The sequence below is a fragment of the Oxyura jamaicensis genome, chromosome 10 (assembly GCF_011077185.1).
Source record: "Oxyura jamaicensis isolate SHBP4307 breed ruddy duck chromosome 10, BPBGC_Ojam_1.0, whole genome shotgun sequence".
Lineage (NCBI taxonomy): Eukaryota > Metazoa > Chordata > Aves > Anseriformes > Anatidae > Oxyura > Oxyura jamaicensis.
In genome coordinates this window covers 19,013,119-19,033,534 of record NC_048902.1, presented here as the reverse complement: position 1 = coordinate 19,033,534, position 20,416 = coordinate 19,013,119, and the positions used below count along the sequence as shown (strand labels likewise).

Here is a 20,416-nt window from a genome sequence, read left to right as displayed (position 1 = left end):
GGGCTGCCTCCAGGACACGCTGGCTGACGTGCCGCTGCCTCTCGCATCCCTCCTGTTGCAGCGTTTGGCCCTGCGTGTGCTGCAAAACAAATGGGCAAATCTAGGAGCCGCCGGGGGGAACGGAGAGATCTGGCTGGAAATTTTAGTCGATTTGGGGGGGATTAAAAGAGTTTGTCACTTACCACCCGCTGCCTTTCAGTGTCGGCGTGTAACAGCCAGAAGCCATCCTGAGACTCGAGCACATTATAAGGCCATATTTCTCTCGGCTGCTCGTTTCCTAGCAGTGTGAGAGTTATTTAAATATCATCGTGCACTTCTCCGCGAGGCTCCTAGCGGGGCCGCGCCAACCTCAGCTCTGGCAGCGTTATCTCTCATGCAGGGGGGTTTGCACTGCAGGCAGCAATGTCACTTAGTCATTTACGGAAGGCTCAGGGGAAATACATCAGAAGAATTTCATTAATGGCAGCACTGTTGAGTTATTTGTCTCAATTAACTCCGGGAGCACAGCTGAGGAAGTTCTGACGTCTCCGCTGCACGCGCCTGCTCCCCGGCTCGCCGCCCGCGCTCCCCGCGCCCTCCGGGGGGTCCCAAGGGAGCCGCTGGCCACGGGGTGGGCACGGACACCCCCACACCAGCTGTTTGCACCCTCCCTGTGTGCAAACTGCGCCTGGGGGGCAGGCTGCTGCTGTTTTTCCCCTTTACTGGGGACCCTCGTTTGATGCGGACGTGCTTCGTCGGCGCCTTCGCTTCCCTGCGCGCCCGCCAAGAGGCGAACGTGGTGCTCAGGTGCTGGGGGTTGTGTTGGTGCTGCCCTTCTCTGGCCAGGCTGGGCGTAGGAATCCACTTGAGGGGACGTTTGGCCGGAGCAGTCGATGCTCTCGATGTCGTGGGTCGCAGCGAGTGCCTGCGAGGTAAAGGGACGCGGCGCTGCGGCTGCCCCGGAGCTCTGGGCCTGCCCGTAGCTGAGTTACTGAGAACAGAAGTATCAATAGATAAAGGGACGTAAAAACTGTAGCGAAAGATAGGTGATGATGTCAAGGGTGTGCTTTTGTGCTGATCCCAGCTCGCAGCTGCCCGCTGTGAGATAGGGGAGCCGATTTTTGAATGTTTGGGGTCTTTGGGTGCAGCAGCGAGATGAGCAAAGGCAGCTCTCCCAAACGTCCTCTCTTAGGTGAGCCCCTGCGTGGAACCGGAGCAGTTTCCCCAGGACAGCAGGTTGGGAACTGGTCCACGAGCTCCCCAGCACTGAGGCTTGCCGGATCCTGCCTCTTCCGCGCCAGTTTTGGCTTTGCCCGCAGCCGCAGCCCCGTTGCTGGGAGGGAAAGCGGCTCCCGCTCCTCCTAGGCACGGCATATGGTTTTCAGAGAGGTTCTTGCTTTAAACCCAATTTTACAGTCGGGTTGACTGAGGCAAAAGGAGGTCAAACGATTCGCCTGAGGTCACTCAATAAGTGGCTCAGATTAAATCTCAACCCACGACGCTGCCCGTTCCCAGCGCTGGCTGTGCCGGCCGGACCAGATGGCCTTCTGAATGCGGCGTCAAGATCCTCGGCTTTTTCTCTACCTCATTGTTCTCCATTGTGGGCTTCTGAATGCAGGACCTTGAAAGTGAGAGTCATTTGGATTCGCTGAGTCCAAGTTATTCTGTTTAATGACATGGATTTGCAGGAGAGGGCTTAAACGCACCGCTTTGCTCCAGGGGTTGGAATTCTGCGGAGATTTACTCCTTTGCTTCGTTTTTCTGATGCTAAAAGTCTCTCTGCTAAAATCAGTCCCCTCGAGGTTCAGCTGCCCCGCTGCTACCTGCGTAGATTTGTCCACAGGGAGCTCTGGCCCTGGTCCTGGGGGTGATTTCCCAGGGGATTTTGTCCCAGCTGCTGCCCCGCTCCGGGCTGTCTGTGCCTTCCCCCTGAGCTTGGTCCTGGGACGACACGAGGGGGTCAGTGCTGGCTGCTGGGGGATGCACGATGCCGTGGATGCTCCAGGAGGCTGCGGGCACTCCTGCTAGCCCTGGAAACACACATGGAGGTGCTGACATCTGCCTCACAACCCTATGGGGTGGCCCACGCATTGTAGGGCAGCAGGACCACGGATGCAGCCAAAGCAGAGCGAAAGGTGTCGCCGGACACACTCAATCCCAACCCTTTAAACCAAGGAGCTGCCCAGGAAAGCATCCGCATGGCTCCAAAACCTCCGTGGGAACGTGGGAGGACACATCCCTGGGATTTGTCCAGGAGCAGCGATGCCCGGGTGCGGGATCCTCCTGTGCATCCCTCTGCGGGACCGGCGCCGCTCCCATGCCTCAGTAAGTTGGCACCTCTCGAGCACGCCGTGATTAATGGTGGTTTTTTGTCAGGCCTGAGAGGCCCCCATTATGTCCCTTTGATGCTGCGTTTCGCACTTAGCACTGTCACTGAGCTCAATGACTAATTTTCACAGGTCACGGGAGAGGGACAATGGACCAGGCCACATTTGGAAGAAACAAATGAAATTTTCCTGCAACCGAGAGCACTAATTAAGAGCGGGGATCAATTTGGACGTACAAAAGAGATAGTTTTAGGCTGCTGGTGTGTAAATGAGCGGCGGTGCTGCAGGAGCAGAGTGGGCTGCGTGCGTGCATGCTTCAGCTGCAGCGTTGTGCTGCACTTGGTCGATGGTTCTGTGCTCCATCTCCAAGGGAAAACCCAGTATTTTCCTGCCTGCCGTGCCCAGGAAGGGGCAGGGACAGCAAAATGTGCCAGGTCAGGTCGTTGTTGGTCCCAGGGAGATGTTTTTGGGCAGCAGCTGAGCGCATTGGGATGCATTCCCTGCTGTTTCTTTGGTTAGGATGGTGCCCACCCTGGCCTCCGGCTGGAGCTCTCCCTACCAGGGATGTGCTTTGCTGAGACTGCAGGGGAACAGAAATTTTGGGAACAAGGAGATCTGGGCAGTGGGAAGGACCAGAGGGGGTGAAGGGAGGCTGGGGGCAAATAGGGTGTCAGTGGGAGAGAGGGACAGTGAAATCCCACCGAGGAGGAGGCTGTGAATGCATCAGGAGGGGCAGGGAAAAGCTGCGGGTGTTCACCTGTGGGGTTCGTGGCTTCGCTGAGCATTGCAGGCAGGATTCAGCTTTGCTGGGTCTTCACATTCAGGGAGAAACGAGAGCCAACGTGTATTTGGGGTGACCTGGTTGCGGGTGTCTAAGTCCCCACGCCGTGCCGGTTACAATCAGATCCTTTTGGTGGTAGAGGTGCGTCGTGTTTGGTTTGATTTGGACTTGCCCTGGGCGTGAAGGTAGGAGCATTAAGGGAGCATCCTTTAGCCAGGAGGGATTCCCACGAAGCGAAAGCTTAAGGAGGGGCTTGAAGCCAAGCGGATTTATGGCATTGAGCAAGTTTTAAGGACTCAGACATTTTTGGCCAACGCAGCCTGGTGGTTGATGCCTTGGGAAGCCTGGCTCCGCTGCTGGCATCCTGCTGACACCTCTCCCGATGGCTGCATCCCCGGGAATTGGGCACGGAGGCTCTGGTGCTGCCCCTCTCCTCGTCCCCACCCGGCCCATTTGGGGTTGGGGTCTGTCGCCTCATCCTGCCCGCGCTGAGCTGGTGTCCATGAGCTTGGACAAAAGCCAGGTCCGGCTTTTCTGAGAGCTTTGTGTTTGTGTCCAACCACCCCCAGGAACCAGCCGGGGGTTGGAAGTTCTTTCAGAGGGAGGCAGAGGTCCCTGCTCCGTATATTCAGACCCCAAAGCCTCTTAGACAACTAGCTATAAATGCTATGGGTTTGTGTACACAGAGGTGTCCGCGCACCCAGGGATGAGTTTCTGGGGAATATGTACAAGCCTTGCTGTTCTCACGTGTAGCGTGCTTCTGTCTGCAGCACCTCTGCGCCTCACGCCGCAGAGTCCTGCAGGGGAAGCAGGATTTTGGCCCCAGCACCCTGCCCAAGGGAAGGCCGCTTCATTTTCCTTTTGCTCACTGTGTTCCCCCCAGAATGAGAGATTACCTGGTCCTCCAAAGAGCTCTTCCAGCGTGTGGAGAAGTCTGGATGACTCACAACTTTTAATTAGCTCTCCTGACTGCGGCACGGATCCCTCCCTCCCTTCCAGAGGCGGTGATTAGAATTACAATGAAGATAATCCAAACTGTATGTGTAGGGCTTTCTGTAAGCGGAGAACAAAGCAGGACATCCATCTGGTGAGGGTGAGCCCATAATACCTTTCTGCTCATTTCTCCAGTGCGACGGGAGCTGTTTGGGACGGAAGCGGGCTCATTATTTTGGAAAGGCTTGCTGCCACGCAGAGCAGCAATCTCAGGGGCACCGAAACTGCGGCTCGGGGAGGAGCAGTGCTTTCATTTTTAAGCCCACCTTTGCATTTCTCCTTGTTAAAACCCACAGCGATGAGGAATACCAACCTCAGCGAGCGATTAATGAGTGAATGAGAGACACCTTCAGTTTTAGCAAGGCTAATCAAAGCTGCTAGGGAGTTTTAAAAGATACCGCAGCCGAGCCGAGCCTGTCCTGTAACAAACATCCCAGCAGCAGCCACGCGTTCGCTGTGCCCGGGTAATCTCAGAGGAGACAACCTCCTTTCTGAGCGCTGCTGCTTAAAATCTCCGGCTCTGCAGAGGATAGAGCTTCTGCCTCTAACATTTTGCCATCCCCTGGTGTGCTGCCTGCTTCGGGAGGCTCTCCCTGTGCCTCTGGGTCTGCTCCCCCGTGCTGTGCTCAAGAAGGAGGCAGAGAAACGCAGTGGCGAGCCCTCGGCCGCGGGGCTGCCCTGGCTTCACGGTCAGCTGGGTTTTGCCAGGCTGCTCCAGCGCGGCGAGAGGACGGGCACGTCGTGGCGGGGCCGCCGCGGTGGGAAAGGAAGAACAAAAAGCCGCCGTGGAGCCCGACACATGCTTCCCCCTGCCATGGCAACAAGTTCATCCTTCGGCCAGCGCAGGGCTCGGCTGCGACGTGGCGATGCGGCCGGGAGCCCGTCCAGCCTGCGGCATCCCCAGAGGAAGAGGCAGGAGGGATGGGGACGGATTTCGTGCCCGCAAGGTGCAGGCTGCAAAATTCAGGCTGCTGCTTTGCTAGCCCAGAGGGATGGGAGCTGTTTTCCAGCCTCTGGGCAATCCTCTCGGGGCACTGAGCACCGATGGCCCTCCAACGGAGGAGCTCAGGTCTAAGGAAGCGGTGATGGAACACGAGGGAGCCGTTCCCTCATTAAAGCTCCAAGCAGCAGCTCTAAAAATCCTCCCCCCGTGTACCAGAGCGAGGTGCAGCAGCGTGTGCTTTGAAGGCGATGTCTTTTCAAGCCTGGATCCCAGCTGCTGGAAGTGCTGCGAGCCGGGCGTGCTGGGAGGGTGCAGCTGGCGCAGCTCAAAGGGCAAATATTATCAGCTGTTGAATCGCGGAGATTTGAGACGTCACGCCAAGGGCTCTGCCTTCCGATGTTCGGATGCATGCTGTGAGATTCATAGGTGGAATGTTTCTGGAGAGCTGCTTTGCTCCTGTAGGAAAAGGCGGGAAAAAAAAAGTGGAAAATAAATACAGTGTGGTATTGACAGCTTCTAGCGCTCGAGACCTGTGAGGCAAGCTGTCTCTCCCCTCCCAGAATTACACCATTCATTCTGAAATCTTGATATTAAAAACCAACTAATTAATAGTTCCTTTAGATCATCTATTTCAGCTGCTCTGATACCCTGAAGTCCTGTCCCTGGCATATGTGATTCATTGAGAAAAAAGCTTGAAAGCATCGCTTTCAACATAACGAGAGCGAAGGTTGATAGAGCTGCAAAACACTGAAAGTTGGGGCTTCACAGCGCTGCCAGACATCACAAGATCCTTGATGAAATGATGAGAGCTGGGAAAGCGGAATAAACTGCCGAGCGTCTTCCATTTTGGGCCCTTGTCATGTAAATAGGCTCCAATCTGCATGTCAGGTCCCTCGGGCGAGCGAGCGTAATACAACATTAAAATTAAGGCAGCAAAGCCCCTGATGTGTGTGTTTTAGCTGTCTTTAAACAGGCAAAAAAAATCCGCTCGGAGGAGCTGGGATGGGCTGAGAGGGCTCCTCGTTACCGCGCCGCTCCTAATGCGGAGCGGTGGCTTCGAGGAAAGTACTTTAACGCTACGTAAATATAATTGCTTCGATGAAATGTCTTTAGCCTCCTGAGGGAAGTTGTAGGCTGCTGAGCCTTTAGATATGAATGGGCGACTCCGTAATTGCTATTGTTTCGGAGACACATTAGGAGGGCCTAACGCTGATCACTTCTGGCGTGTTGGGGAAGCGGCGCGATGGCAGTCCCACGCACCGCATCGCTGCGGTCCGCGGGGTGGAAAACTGGCAATTGCTTCGGGACTGGAAGTTTCTTTCCTAATTAGATCGTGGGCTGATGAATTTTACTTTTTTTTTTTTTTTTTTTTTTCCCCTTTTTTTTTTCCTGCTGGTATGCAGAGCGACGACATGGAGCTCTTGGCAATTTAGGCTTTGGATAATGAGCCTGAAGGCAGCGTCTCGGCGGAGTGCAGAAGTGATGGGTTTGTGGCTCTGGTCGAGGCACTCTCCTGACTCTGACTGGGGCCAAAACACCTGGTTCAGATAAAAGGCACTCGGAATATTTCAGCTTTTTAATACTGATAAGGAAAATGGTCTTGTATGTGGGTTACGCTCCCATCTCTGCATGCAGCTATGTTTAAAAATTGGGATCTGGGCTTCATGATAATTCCTAAAAGAGATCTGGGGTTGTCTCCTGGGCTTTGAGGCTGTAGGCATCACATTTTCCAGCTTTTCTGCGTGGCACAGAAGCCAGCAAGGCTAGCAGACTGTTCTGGCCTGGAAAGCAGCTAGGTCGGAGCTGCAAGCCCTTACTCCATCCTAGTGATAGTGGCTTCAGATGCATTTTTCCTAGGAGCCAGAGCAAGCCAGCTCCCAAGAGGCAGCAGCATGGCCAAGGGGACTGGCACCTCCTTCGGTGTGGGGATGCAATTTTCATGCCACTGGTCGACTATGGGCCTGCTCCTCATCTTCCTACTGATGCTTCCCCTGCAGTGTGTAGCCTCAAGTGGTAAATCTTGGTCTTACTCGTGATTCATTCTCATTCTGGAGATTTTTCCTGCTTTCAGAAACTTCAACTGTCTGGTTTTAGTCTATTTTTTTTTCCCATGGGTTTGTTTTTGAGGGAAAGCGAGAGGAGTCGTGTAATCCCTGGCATATAATAGATAACCCCAGATTAGTAACACGCGAACCCGATCCTGCCCGTGTAACCCAGCCTCCATCCTGGCTTGCTGCTAACCCAGACCAACCATTCCATGACAGCTCTGCATACAATGCCAGCTTTTTGCCCCAGAAAGGTGAGGAACAAGGGGCAGCGAGTCAAGGAAAATCCCAACTTTAATCGCCTTCTTGTGTCCTGGCAGCGCTTGGCTGAAATCCAATGACAATAAGGGCCCGGCGTGCCAGAATTTGCAGGCAAATAACACTTTTCCACCACGGCATCCCTGGGAGGACCCCCCCCCAGCAGCCGTCCTTGCTGCCACTCATCCCCTGGGTCCAAGGAAGCTGTCGGGGAAGGGGGGGGACGACACGTCTCGGTGTTGTGACGGGGCGCGATGCAAACATGAGTGACAGGGTGACATTTTGACAGCTCGGCGTCAGGTTCCTCCCGCAAATGTAAATACGTTCATTTGAATCCAATTTACACAACCTCGAGTTTTTAATGGGGAATAAATGGAGGATTGCTTAAAGGTGAATTGTGGGGATTTTATTACTTTTTTTTAAATCTGCGGATAGTTGGGGATTTTTTTTTAATGGGTTTGGAGTCAAAATACCCTTAGCATTGTGGAGGTCAGAGTGGTTCCCATCCTCATTTGCTTCAATTACGTGTTTTTCCATCAAATTGCTTTGTTTTCTCCCAGCTTAATGCTAATCCCCATCTGAGTTGAGAGACAGGCAGCAATGAAGTTCATTAAATGTACCTATTGAGCAGCTGATAAAATTGAACCACAGGCCCGTCCTCCTCAAATCAAGGACTCTTAACCAGCCAATAGTCCATTTTATCTTTTTCCTGAGGGCTCTAATCTGTTGCTCTTCTCACTCGGAGACCTGCAGTATTTTTGCTGGGCCGAAGCCGCTGATTGTCTCCTCAGGTGGGAGCGAGGGTGGCCGGATCACACCTCCAAGCGTGATTTATTTCGACAGGCTCAGCACCTTGGGGATTTCTTACTCCTCATTAACGTTCCTGGGGCTAACGCCTCCCTGAGATTCGGGTGAGTAAAGCTGGAAGGTGCAAACTCCAGCCCCAGCTGGGCTCCTGGGTCTCTGGAAAGAACGCAGCCGGCTCTCCGGGGGTGCTCATTTCTCCCCTACCTCTGTTTGCTCAAGTGTTTGAGGCTTCCTTAGCAGTGAATTACCTGCTTTTGCCATGCAAAGATGATCTCCATTTTGAGGTGGGTTTATTAAGCCTGCTGGACAGGGCAGACAGATTCACTGGGGTCAGTGGGGGCTGCTTTGTCCCCGTGTTTGAAGGGCAGCTGGAGCCTTCAGCTGGTGCCCATCAGCATCATTGAGACAACAGCAACACCTCAGGGGCCTCATTCTGAAGAAGTAGATCTCCTTAGGTGTGGCATGGCATTTCTGTTTGGGTCCTGTAGCCTGTGTCAGTTGCCTTCTGGCTGCTGGTCCTCAACGAGCTTCTGAAACCTTGGCTACTTTAAAAAAAAAAAAAAAAAAGCAAATCTGTTCTTCCTGCATTTTTTTTTTCCTTCTAAAATCTGTCTGTGCTCCTTGCAGTCCATGGCAGCAAAGTCTCCAGCAGTAACGGAGCAAAGCTCTCTGTGAAGCAGCCAGGGAAGCTCGCTGACCAGCCAGCCTCCCCCCAGCACGCCTGATAGTGTTTGGGATTTTCAACCACGCAGCGCTCCGCTGCGGGGTCTGCAACTGGAGCGGGTGAGTTTTCTTGGCTGGGAGCTAGAAACTCTTCCAGCTTAACCACAGCGAGGAGATACAGGGATCATACAGATCTTGCAGCCGCAGGTGTTTGGCCTCTGGGTGCCTCGTGCTTGGAGGTGAGCTACGGGCTCCTGGCAGGGCGCTGGTTTCACCCCACATTTTGTCCCCCCGTCCCCTGCAGCACAGGGCAGGAGTCTCCCCAGGGATGGAGGATGTCACCCAGGATTTCCAAGAAATAGCAGATTGCTTACTCGTCACACTGAGACCTGTGAACGCCCGTGATGGATGCTAATTAAGAATCTGCTTCCGCCTTCTCAGCTTTAAGTGAAAGGGTGGCAAGGTAAAGTGGCAGTCAGACCTCGTTTATCTTAATGAGAAGGGTCAGGATATTAATTGAGTTTTGCTTGGCGAGCGTGTTGGAGCCAACCCTGTGTTTGCTGGCAGGCGTTTCTGCGGGGTGGGCGCACGGGGCTTTTCAGCAGGGTGCTGTGCCTATGTGGGATTTAGTGCTGATGACCTCTGAAGTCTTCCTGAGGGAGAGAGGCTTCAGAAGAAACCCAGGAGACCTTGTAGTAAGTGTGTTGTGACTTTGTAAATGATTTGGATAACCATATCGTGAATTTTGCAGACTTTTTCCTGGGTGGCTGTGTTGCATACATGCCTGTGATACGTGCTGCGCCACGTGATGGTCACTTCGAAGCTTTGCTGTAGCAGCTCAGACATTTAGCCAATGTGCTTAAGAAATACCCGCCAAAAACGTGATTGTTTTTACATTCCAGACTCTCACCTTGTACTTACCACTTCTGAGGTTTGTTTGACACGATGCTGACATATTTACAGTGTAGTCTTACTGTATACAGACGGAGTAATCAGCCAGTCACTCAGGGCTGCATCAACCAGGCAGGAGTAAAGCTCCCTTTACTAGTTCACGTGCAGCTCCGTGCTGTGTGCATAACCTCATTTCTCAAGCCTGTTTCCTAGGTATTGAATGTAGACCCAAGCAACACCTACCCCTTAGTGGGACAGACTTCCAGCTGGCGTACGTCAGCACAGCTCCAGCTGAGAACAGCCCCCTGTCCACAAAGGAGGATGCCAGGATTAGCGAGGGAACGCTCGTGGGGCCAGCGAAGCAGGTGAATGCTATCACTGTCATTTTTCAGGGCGGACATGAAGGGATAGGAGGGGCAGGACAATGCCGAGACAGTCCAGAGCTCTGTTGCGGAGCATGAAAGCCTTCAGCCCCTTGTTTGTGCCCTGCCTGGGGAGGAATTCAGCCCTGCTCTGCTGGAGTTATTCATGCTCGTTCAAAGCCAACATCAGAAGTTCCCATTCTAACTCGAAGCCTTTCAAGGCAAAAATGGTGAAAAGTTCATTAACTATTGCACTTAACTGACTTCACTGCTTAAATGCTCCGTGTCTGTGAGCGCCGAGAGCTGGGGGTACCTTTCAGGCTCTGTGAGGAGCAGGGATGTTGCTGCCAGCTCTCCAAAGAGCCACATCTGTGCTGAGGAATACACTCCAGATGCCCCGAGTATTTTCTTGTCATGCTCGATGGCATGCGGGTGCTCTCTGCTCGTGCCCTGCTCCCCAGGTAGGTAGGCAGGATCAGGCCTTTTGCAAGAGGGAAGCAGCGATGTATTTTGCAAAGTGTGCAGCACCTTGTGTCACGGAGATGAACATCTCTGAGGTCACCTGCAGATAAACCTTGGCTGGCTTCTTCCTCGTATGCACGCTGTGCGTTCTGAGGCGTTCAGCAGCTCTAACGATGCTTCTTAGCAAAGATTTTACTTCTCCACCACGCACAGTGTATTGGGGCTGGGGTAAGGGCTGTTCTCTGGAGTAAACCTCCTCCACCTGGGGACGTTAGCTTGGATACGAGGCACCTTGCCCTGAGCTGGACTTGCTCATAGCTCTTTTCCCAGTACGTGGCCAATGTGCAGCTGGAGATCCAGGCAGTTATTTTCCAGCCAGCCTTCTTTCCGACCTACTGCTACCCATGGGGAGAGAATTTTCTCCTTCCTCCGGAGCGCCAGACCGCATTGTTCCCAGCACCTGAGGCATGCAAAATCCCCCTCGCCATCCTGGAGGAAGGGTCCAAGGGAAGCCACGGCTGATTAGAGAGGCCAGAGCAAAACACTGGCCCAGAAGCTCGCTTGCGTTACTGTGCAGGGAGAGAAATTGTCCCCTCTGAAGAGCAGGGGACAGGCTGCCGGCAGCACGCTTGGACTTTGGGTTTGGTCTGATGCAGGAGCAGCTTGGAGGGGAGCACAGCATTTCTCAGGCACCAGCACAGCTTCCCTGCTATTCCTAGCAGCAGTTTAACAGGCGCTGACACCCTGTGCCATATACCAGACCCCAGTGGCCACAAGAACCCCGTTCATCCCCGGGAGACTGCACCGGACCCGGGACAATCGCGCTCTCCAGCTCGGTCTGTGTTCAGCCCAGCGGGGGGGACACGTCCCTGGCTGGCCTAATGAGACCAGGCATGTGTGACATTTTTATGACTCCTTCCCGAGCTATTTCCTCCAAGTTTTTTAGTGCTTAAATTGGATTCCTCCCCCCCCCCACCCCCCGGTGTTGTTGGCAAAGCCATCTGCAGACAGAGGAGCGATGCAGAGATAATGCTCGCAGGCGTGGGTCTGGCTGACTTCATGGCTCTTGCATCTTTCCTTCAGGGTTTCTCTGACTTTTTGCCAGGCACAGACACATCTCCCTGGGCATTTCCCGTGGCCCTGCCCTAAGGGCTGCCCCCCAGCTCTTCCAAAGCTTTGTTGCAAGAGGTGTTTTGCGGCAGATGTCCCACACGAACATTTCCCAAGTTCTCACTTGAGATATTCTCAAGGGAAGCAGGCTGCAGTTTTATAATGTAGATGAGCCTTCCCCCCAGTGCCCCCCTCCAGTTTCCAGCCCTAAAAGTAGGCGGTGAATTCTGAGGGCTTGAGGGAGGCACAAAAGCCTGGTAGAGTCCCGTGGCATTGTGCGAGGTGGGGATTTGCAATTTTAAGCAGAGGGCGAGGGAATCGTCGTGATAGTTGTGTGCAACACCTACAGTACCTACAAATACAGATGTGTATAACACCTATAGCACCTATAAATACAGATGTGTATTTATATAAAGCCTCCCCCACCCCGTTCTGGCCGGGGTTGCCAGACCACCCTGTCCTGCACAAACAAATGAGGTAGAAAGTCCGAAATTCCATCCCTGCCTTTCGGGGCTTGTCTGGGGAATTCCTGAGTAATGGAGGTTGAATTGGGTCACAAGGGCAGCGGGGAATAAATCTTCAAAGGTTAGCTCTGGCATGAAGTCTCCTTTTTAGGCATGTCAGGGATTCTTTTGTTTTGCTTTGTTTTCGAAGGGCCCCCCCGGCCGGGGAACAATACCTCGCTGGGGCCAGGGCTGGCCGGGCACAGCCCCGCAGCATTGTCCGGGGGGCCATGGGGGGGAGAAATGACATCTTAAAGAATGGCGCTTCTTCTTCTGGACACTTAGTAGATCAGTGTGCATTCAATTAACCCTATAAACCGGGCAGGGTCCAGGGAAAGAGCTTTTCAGGCATTAGGGATTGAAAGTATTAAGGGGGGCGAGCTTCTGGGAGCCCTGTTTAAATAAAGCCCATTAGGCAGGGGCAGGCTGGAGGGGGTGGAACAAGGGCATGTTTTTCTTCTGAAAATTAAATTCGAGCGTAGACTTCACGCCCTGGTCCCAGTTTTCTTTGCTTAAAGCCCTGGTGGCCCAGCTTGGGCTGGCTGTGTTGGTTAGATGCTCGGTCAGAAGCTGGCTCTGAAGCAAAGGGATCCTCAGACTGTTGTGGGTGGAAAAAAACAGTTGTTGTGGGTATTTTTCCCCCTCAGATTTGTGCTCGACACTGAGTTACGTCCCAAGGCCTGGGCTGTAGCACCCTGTGGGATGTTCCAGACCTTTCTGAATGCGTCTGATGGTCAGCTGGGTATGAAAACATCAGAACGCTTCTGTGGATGACCAAAACACCTTTATTTTTCCAGTTGTGTCCATCTGACCCTACAAAACACTGCTGAACTTTGAAAACACAGCATTTATTCCTAATGATACTTGAACAACTGTCAAATTCATGAACTTTGGCTGGGATCTCCCCCTCCCCATCCGCCCCAAAGCCCCGGGGGCATCGGGGCGAAGCAGCACCCCTAGGATGAGAGCGAGATGCTGAGCGGGGAGCTGGGAGCAGCCAAATTTCACCCGCTGCATATGGATAACATTCACCTGGAGAAATCCAACCCATTTGTAGATATTAAACTAGACACAGTAATAAGTTCAGTATGTATTTCAATTTACTTTGCTGCACATAGATTTAATTTACCAACTGCAGAGCTCTGGATGGAGCTGCCTGTATTCCTGCCATTTTATGCTGCGTTCCGAACAGCTTATATGTAAAGCTGTAAATTAATAGGGCTGCTCATGATTTGTTGCACATATGACATGGACGTGCGAGTAAATTAACAATGAAGTCTTAGTGCTGCAGAGTTTAATTATATTTGCAGATGAACTGGCATCTAATTCCTCTATCTCTTCCTTGTTGTTGGAAATGCTTTTTCCCCAAAGGCAGTGGCATTTTGTGCTGTTCTGAGAGATCCATTACATTTCCAGCCTGTCTGGGAGCTGCTGTTTGACTTCACGGTGCAGCCAGGCCACGTACAGCTATGGTTATGGATTATTTAGTGATAAGCGGCATTTCTGGTGATGCTGTCGCTTTTTGGACCTGGTGTCGCTGAGGAATGGAAAAGCAACGCGTGTCCGTGGGGCCTGCAGCCCAGGTTGGTTCCTGGTGGGCTGCTGCATCGTGGACCTCGCTGGGCCGGCAGCGCTGGCTCAGGGCAACGTGGTGGAGGTGGCTGATGTGGAGAGATGGCCTCGGGCTTGGAGAAGAAGGAGAAGTAGCAGCTGGGAGCCGTGCGAGTGCTTTGAGCTGCTGTTCCTTCAGGTGGGAGCTTCAAGATGGTACAAGGTGACTTTTTTTCCCATGTTGATGATACCGGAAAGCACCCTCGGTCAGCACAGCACCCGTGTTGGCAGGGAACCTCTGTAGCGTCAAGGCATCGTTAACACTATCTATTCCTTAAAAAATAAAACCACCAGCTCTCCTCTCTGCCGTCCTTCACAGGCTCCAGTCCAGCCTCCTTGCAAGAGCACACACAGCTGGGCTTTCCCGAGGGCTGTGGTACCCATCTCCTCGGGGTTTCCAGAGCATGAGCTTTGCCAGTACCTGGGCTACAAAGTTGGTGCTGGGTGGCATTGCTCCCAGCTTTACTGCTCCGCCGGATTGAGACCTTGAAATGTGCCTCCATCCTTGGTGCAGGAGCAGCTTCTCTTGACCTTTGTCGAGCAGCAGGGATGAGATAATGGCGCCTTGCTTTATTAGCTCCTTCAAAAATTATTCTGACAAAAGGAAGGGTTTGCTTTCTCACTGTGCTGCACTGATTATCTTTTCCACAACACTGCGCCCTTCCCTTAATTTAATTTAAAAGTAGCTTCTCAGACAATCGCAGTGCAGGTGGCATCCTAGGAAGAAATACTTTTCCTGAGCAAACAGGGGAAGAGTCAGCAAATACTCGGCATCTCTTTTCCTGCTGTCACGAAGCCGTGGCATTCCCCGAGGTCGATTTGCGCTTGCTCCGGGCTGTGCTTTAACAGGAACACGTTTGGGATGCGAAGTGGGGAAGCTCCTCAGCAGCTTTTAATTGGAGTTGTTGCTTTTGCTGGGGCTGCGCTCATTTCCAGGGGCTTGGGCAGGGAATAAAATGCGGGGTTCTGTTAATGCTGGCGGGGAGCGAGGCAGGTTTGCCAGTGCCTCTGAGGGGCTTTTTGTGACTCTGCTGTACGCTGGGAAAAGGAGAATTTGATCCAGATGACACCGAGCCACGCACCGGGGCTGTGTGTATGAACGGGAGTTTAACTTTGTGGCTGTCACTGCCGAAAAAAGAAACCTGGGCTGTGATGAGGGCTTGTAAGGGGAAACCGAGCTATTCCCCCCAGAGCTGCTTTCCTCCGCCATGCCTGGTTGCCAGTAGCTTCCTGCCTGTTGTTAGTTTTTCTTTTCGAATACAATTTAGTTTCTGCAGGCCAGTGGCTTTTAATGATTTCCTTTGAGCCCATGCATCCTCCGGAGCGGCCCTCTTCTCCCTTGACACTTGATGTGGGAACGTGTACATCAGCATTGTTCCCTAAACAATACCCCTCAGGCACCGGAGCTGGGCCCGCAGATAAATCACGGATTAAAATGAAGCCGAATTGCTCGATAAAAAGTCCACAGCGCTCGGGCATGCAGGGAGCAAACCGCCCAGAGCCCAGGTAACGGCGAATTGTGCGTGTTGTCTGAAGAGCCGTGTAATTAATGAACAAGAAACCTGTTTATTCTGGAAATAAATGGCAGAGTTACTGTAATGCTTTGAATGCCGAATGAGGATCTCCGGAGGCACGAGAGCCCCGGCAGCTCCAAGTCACATCTCAACCAGAAAGCCGGCTCAGGAGATGGAGGATCAGAGCTGCTTTGCTTTTTATCAAGAATACGGGACCGGCCTTCCTTCCAATAAACACCTCATTTATTTTCTCCGCCTCCTCAGCCATCCAGTTTGCAAACGGCGATGCGGACGGAACAATTAGTGGCTTCGACTCGGTGCGCATGCCATTGCCGAGCAGGAAACAAGCACGCCGGGCACGAACACCATCAATCTTCGTTTCAGGCATGTGCGGGTGTCTGGCACTTCAGAGACCTCTGCAAACAGCCTGGGCTTCTGCCTTCCCCCCCCCCCCCCCCCGCCATCGCCTTCCATCCCAATCTTGCTGTATTTCAGTGTATTCCACCGGGATCCCTGCTTCCCCATTGCAGCCGTAGGAGGCTGAGGGGAGGTTTGGTGGCTCGGTTTTTCTCCCCAGCCGTTCTCCCTGCGTGGAGGAACGCGCCCACGCGGGAGGCACCGCCGCAGCGGGCGCCGGCGGGGCGAGAGCTGTCCCTTTAACCGTGCAGAGCATGTGGCTGGTTTTAGTTAGAGCTCTTTTAGCAAGTTGTCTCAGCACATCAGGGCCCCGCTTTCATCATTCCTGGCTCTTTTTTTTTTTTTTTTTTTTTTTCCCTTTTGAGTCCTAGAAGTCAGAGGCCACGGGGGGGGTGACAGAAAGCAGTGACCTCTGCAGAAGCGGGGGACCAGATGGCCACTCCTCTTCCTCTGAGCCTTTTTCTCCTGGCCCCAGGGCACAGATCTGTGACCTTCGCTTTAGCTGAATGCCCAGACTGTGTGACTGGGGCTTTGACATGCTCTTTAATAGGCATACATTATCCCTGCATTGCTAAAAGCCCAGAAAACTGGGTTCATTTAGACGGAATTTAAGTAAAACTGTTTGGATTGGTCTTGCTATCCCCTAGCTGCCTCCTGTTAAATTGTTGATCTTAGTGCTAATGAAGGGAAATGCGCACACGGACGGGCTGGGGAGCGTTTTATTTTCCTTTCAGTCTGCTCCTGCTTTGCAGAACCCGGTGCTGGTGACAGACGAGGTGCGTGCTCACCGTGAGCCCCCCGAGGTGCCCACCCAGCTCCGGTGCTGGGACCCCCCCAAGCTGGTCCCAGGTCCGGCTCTCCCGTCACTTAGTTAAGCTTCTGATCAGCCAGAACTTGGGCTGGCAGCCTCTCACAGAGGCTGTAGGCACAAGGGGGAGATGTAAGCAGGAATATTTAAATCATTCCCAGCAATTGGTCTGGTTTCGAAGCGGGAGCCAAGCATTGCAACGTGGTAGCACCCCATGGTACCAAGCAGAGGGGCAGTGAGAATGGGCAAAAATCCCCCCTGGGGAGGAGGGTTAGCGCTAGACAAGCTGGAAATGGAGAAAAGAGAGAAAATATTTCCTTCTGCTTGAGTTAGAGGTCACCGTGCTTCTCCCCAGTACCCACGTAACCGAGAAGTTCACCCGATATCTCTGCCTCATCCTGTAGCTGTTATTAGAGGAGGCCAGGCTCTTGTTAGAGCAATTTGCTTAATGGTAGCTGTGCTCTTCAGGAATGTCCTCAGGAGGGACGCGAAACGTGCTGGTTTTCAGCCACAAGGAACCTCGGAGATGCGTGTTTCTGTTAACGACCAGCAACCATCTCCGCCGCTCGGCCACGGCTGGCCTCCAACCTCTGCCAGGCAAGCGGATGCTGAGGAGGGGCTTTATGAATGCCTACCATTTCCGAAGGGTTAAGCACATGAAAGTTATTCAAGGAATTTCCTTTTTTCGGGGCAGACCTAGGGAGGTAGGTATAAGCAAAGGCCAATTCAGCCCCGCTGAAAGTGATGGATGCAGTTTCCCTTTGAAGTCCCCGGGAGCTGCACTTCCTCGCTGCACGGCTGAATTGAATCCAGAGGTCTTCAGCTGTGAATCCGTAGCCACAAAACACAGTTTGGCGACATCTGCCATGCTTCATGAGCTACCGAAGGTGGGAAGGGGAGAGCAGAAAGCCGCTCGGAAGGCTGGTGCCGATGATACCGGAGGTTTCGCTTGCAGCTCGTGTTCCTGTTTTCAATTAAATTAGAAAGTATTTGTGGATGAAGTGACCCATTAGTTGGGTAATAACACTACCTTATCACGCCTGCTTATCAGTATTAGTTATGCACTATAAAACCCATAGCAAAGCCCTTGGGGGAATCAATTAAATTGAACCGGGCAGCTTGGGGCGGGCGGGCGGCGGAGCTGTTGTGAGATGCTGGGCGCGTTTGAGCACCAAACTGTTGCAGGTTTCGGGGAGCCGGCGTTGCCGAGCTGCACGCCAGCCCTGCCTGGGAGCTGTCAGCATCGCACGTCTTTGTTGCCTCTGCCAATTCTTTGCCGAGCAGGAGAAACAGGCCATAAATTTGCTGATTATGTGCATTTAGGCAGACTAGCTCCCTTAATGGCCTTTATGACGGCTGCAGCCGCCAGTGATGGAGTTTTTGCATCCCCAGCTTCTGAGAGCGGATGGTTGCTTGCTCATGCTGCACATCCCATTAAATAAATCTGAGCCTATGGTAAATGATTGCCGATATTAAACTGCGGAGGGAGAGATTAAAAAATGTTTTCCCTGTCTGCTTGGAAGCCTTGAGAGGGCTTTGTTCAAGCATTTTAATTATTCTTTAAAGAGGGGATAGGAAATACTTGAAGAAATAAAGTCTCGTCTGTTTTTACTGGTGTCTGAGCTGAGAAGCTCAGGCTAAGGGGAACCTGATTTAATGACATATCAAGTAGAGAGCTAGGGCTCATCCGATCCCTCTTTGAAACTCTGCTTGGCAGCAATCAGTGCCCCGTCTGCTTGAATCAGTAATTAGACCTTATAAAGTATTTAGTCTGCAGTGGCACGGGGAGCTCTGGTGACCGCTCACCTGGAAAGAGCTTCATTTCCAGGTAAAAACTCCCGATGTAGGGATTGAATCTGCTCACACTCCAGCTAGAAAAAAACTAAAACAAAAAGAGGGGAAAACAGTGTTTCCTGAGCGTTTTGGGACTGCAGTGAAAGCAAAGCCGTGGTGGTTTGCACCGTCCATTAGCGCTGTCGCCCCTGGGGCTGCGAAATGGCCGCAGCCGGCTGGGGCTCAGCTCCGAGCATCCTCCCGGTGCTTTGAACCCGAGGAGCCGTCACACCTCGAGGTCAGGCGAGGGGCCCCGGCAGCGGGCAGGGGCAGGATGTCATTTTGTCATTAGCCGGGCTTCAAAGGCAGGCAGGCGGCGGGGAAGGGGGGCGAGGAGCTGCGGGGTCACGGGGGCTGCGAGCCCCCTGGGCCAGCCTCGCCGCTCACCTGGCACCCAGCTGCTGCGGGGCGAGAGAGCCCGGGGGAATGGGGGGCCCGTGGAGGAGGCCTGGGGAGCACCACGTGGCTGGCTTTGGGGTGCAGGGTGTGCTCTGCTTAGCGCCAACAGGATGGTGGTGCTGGGAGCTGGAGTTGGAGCTTTGTAGTCCCCCGGGAGTGGTGCTGCCCGATGGGTTAATGGGGTTCTGCACGCATCTTGGGGGTGGTTTTGGCACGATTTTGGCTTGCTGGGGGTGCTCCCGTCAGAGGCTGGTGGCAGGGTTCAGTGCCCTCATGCTTGTGCATCGAGGCTTTAAGCTTTCCTGACTCAGATCCGACCCTGAAAAATCAGAAGAGTGGGTTAAAGATTGCCAACGGGGAAAAAAATCCCCCTCGTTCTGGGGATCCGTGACTTCGCACCCCACGCCCATCCAAACCGAGGTTCTCCCGCAGATCCCCCGCAGGCGAGGTGAGATCAAAGCACATGTGTTGGCTGTGCCACTGGTTTCTGGGCTCAGATGCTCTCCGACCTGCCCTGACCAAAGCTGAGGGGCTCAGCGCTGGGTGTCAGCTGCCCGCTGGAGCCAGCAGGAGCACGGCACCGCTCTGCCTGGTGATCTCTTTCCATCCTGCAGCCCGATGGGGCTGGCGTTCTGGTAATTAGGGTGTTTGCTGCCACTTCTGCGGGCACGGCAATGCATATTCATCAAGGACGTGGATTAACGCATCGAGCTCTTTGCATAAATCTGGATCCGGGAGGATGATGGGGACGGATTGCTGCGAGAGCAGCTCTGGAAGCGATTCCTCGCTAGCCAAGTGGCACCAGGATCCCGCCCGCGCTCCGTGGGTGCTCCAGAGGCGGAGAGCGGGACCTTGTTTGGCTTAATTAGCGCCAGAAGTGCAGGCATCGTTACCCCAGGCGCGGGTTTACAGCTGGGTTTGCACAGCCAGCTCTCAGGTGGCCATCCCGTGGGCTGGGCAGGCTGATGGGTGAGGAGTTGTCCTCGGAGGGAGCGGAGCTGCTCGTGTGCCCAAGGTCCCCGGTGAGTGGAAACACACAGAAGGTTTTTTTCAGGGCTTGCTGTGGGTGTTGAGCTTCCAAACCAGCCCCCGGCACATCTGGTGCTACCACAAGGAAAAAGCATAAGACCCGTAACCCTTGCCTGCGTTAGCTTAACAATACCTCCGAGTATTGCATCAAATACATATAATAAGTCTGAACTAATAAAGTAACGAGTTTATGGGCTTTCTGAAGATTTTACTGGATAAACGGAGGGCCTAATAACACGATTCGATTCCTTAATGTAAACACCATATTTGCCGGGGCCTCTTAAAATATTCCGAACTTTAACTGCAGGAGCTGTGCCGTATGATTTATACCTCTGGCTGCTGGAAGCTCTGGCTTTCATTATCTGTACGCGCCGCAAATCCAATTATGTAATATCGCCGAGATAAGGCTTGTAATGTTTCACGTCTAATTGTTCTAACATGCAAATTCGTCCCGTGCCGGCGTACGGTAGGACAAAAGGAGAGCGGGGGCTGGATTTCAGGAGCGTGCATTATGGCATCAGGCTCTTTGCAGGGGTTTGGGGGGAGGTGGGCAGCGTACGGCTGCCGGACGCTTCGCTGGGCTGAGCATCACGAATCCTCTCTGTCCCTACAGTGGCTGTCACTGTCCCTGTGCTCCGGAGCGAACGGGACAGCCAGAGTCCCAGGTGTCCTTCCTCTGCT

At 53.3% G+C, this 20,416-nt stretch overlaps 1 protein-coding gene across 4 annotated transcripts in view; it reads left to right on the top strand.

Annotated features, from left to right (window-relative positions):
- Positions 1-20,416, top strand: part of IGDCC3 (immunoglobulin superfamily DCC subclass member 3) — an 88,968-nt gene that overhangs the window by 13,978 nt on the left and 54,574 nt on the right. Inside the window, exon 1 of one of the 4 annotated variants that reach the window (XM_035336174.1) lies at positions 8,396-8,417. The exons of 1 other annotated variant lie outside the window; for it this stretch is intronic. The gene's annotated coding sequence lies outside the window, so the exon portion shown is untranslated. Of the gene's footprint in view, positions 1-8,395; positions 8,418-9,340; positions 9,492-19,549; positions 19,729-20,416 lie in introns of those variants that run through there. 2 more of the 4 variants (XM_035336172.1, XM_035336173.1) reach the window with 2 other exon arrangements.